Below are 2,070 nucleotides of genomic sequence, written 5' to 3' on the forward strand. Positions count from 1 at the left end.
TAAGACATTTTCTGCATTTTGATTTTGTAAAGAAATAAGATGATATAGGTCAAATTTTTTGTAAGCAGACTGAAATTCTCTCCATTTTTCTAATGCTAAGAAATAAAAACTTGTTTCAAGCATACTGTCAAGTTTATCTTCAAATATTTGCCACATTTTGAAGATATGCAGGGTGTGAGCCTAGAGGTATGGGCTCTGAAGTAAAGAACTGGAACTTCTTTAGTATTTACACCTGAGAAAAATAAAACAATCCAAACTCTACATATGAGGTCTGGGAGAGCCACATTCTCAAAGCAAAGATGAAACAGAGGTCAACTATGCATTGCTAAAATTCAAACACAGCTCCTACCCAGCTCAGTTTTGAATTAGACTGTGGTAACCAGATTCTCAACTTACCCAATTAATAGAGGAAAGCAGAAAGAACTCTCTCTGCTGAAAGTTTACAACATCAGGAATCATTTCAATTCTTTGTATGTCCAACATATATAAATGTTCAACATGTAATAAAAAACTTATAATTGGAAAGAAGTCAGAAAATGTTACCTATTAAAAAGAGAAATGGCAGATAATAGAAACAGACATATAAATAATCCAAATGTAAGTTTAGCAGACAATAGTATTATAAAACAACTGCAATATGTTTGAGAAATAAATGAAAATATGGATCAAATAAGTGAAAAAATGCAATTTACTGGAAAATTGGACTCTATAAAAAGGTTCAAATGGACATTCTGGAGCTGAAAATAGAAAAATGGAATGTACAAAATAAATAATATTATTGATAAGTTTAATAACAGACTGAATATAGAAGAACACAGAGTAGTATATTGAAAAGTCAGTAAATAAAAATATTAAGTTAAGCATTGCAAAATAAAAAAAAAATAGTGGGGTTAGGGACAGAACAGGGAATATCAGGTAAATGTTAAATGCTCAGAAAATCTATCACATGTCTGCAAATACAGACAATTTGACTTCCTCCTTTCCTATTTGAATACCCATTATTTCTTTTTCTTGTCTGATTGCTCTGGCTAGAACTTCCAGTACTATATTGAATAGGAGGGGTGAGAGAGAGCATCCTTGTCTAGTGCCAGATTTCAAAGGGAATGTTTCCAGTTTTTGCCCATTCAGTATGATATTGGCTGTCGGTTTGTCGTAAAGAGCTTTTATTATTTTGAGATACATTCCGTCAATACCTAGTTTGTTGAGGGTTTTTAGCGTAAAGGGCTGTTGAATTTTGTCAAAGGCCTCATGATTTTATATCTAGAAGACCCCATCGTCTCAGCCCACAATCTCCTGAAACTGATAAGCAACTTCAGCAAAGTCTCAAGATACAAAATCAGTGTGCAAAAATCACAAGCATTCCTATACACTGATAACAGACTTAAACGGAGCCAAATCAAGAAAGAACTGCCATTCACAATTGCCACAAAGAGAATAAAATACCTAGGAATACAACTAACAAGGAACATAAAGGACCTCTTCAAGAAGAACTACAAGCCACTGCTCAATGAAATAAGAGAGGACACAAACAGATGGAGAAACATTCCATGTTCATGGTTAGGAAGAATCAATATTGTGAAAATGGCCATATTGCCCAAAGTAATTTACAGATTCAACACTATCCCCACCAAACTATCAATGACCTTCTTCACAGAACTGGAAAAAAATACCTTAAACTTCATATGGAACCAAAAGAGAGCCTGCATAGCCAAGTCAATTCTAAGCAAAAAGAACAAAGCGGGAGGCATCACACTACCAGACTTCAAACTATACTACAAGGTTACAGTAATCAAAACAGCATGGTACTGGTACCAAAACAGAGATACAGACCAATGGAACAGAACAGAGGCCTCAGAGGCAACACAACATATCTACAACCATCTGATCTTTGACAAACCTGACAAAAACAAGTAATAGGGAAAGGATTCCATGTTTAATAAATGGTGTTGGAAAAACTGGCTGCCATGTGCAGAAAGCAGAAACTGGACCCCTTCCTGACACCTTACACTAAAATTAACTCCAGATGGATTAAAGATTTAAACAGAAGACCTAACACCATAAAAACCCTAG

This window comes from Cebus imitator, unplaced genomic scaffold (genome assembly GCF_001604975.1).
Source record: "Cebus imitator isolate Cc_AM_T3 unplaced genomic scaffold, Cebus_imitator-1.0 Scaffold61, whole genome shotgun sequence".
NCBI lineage: Eukaryota > Metazoa > Chordata > Mammalia > Primates > Cebidae > Cebus > Cebus imitator.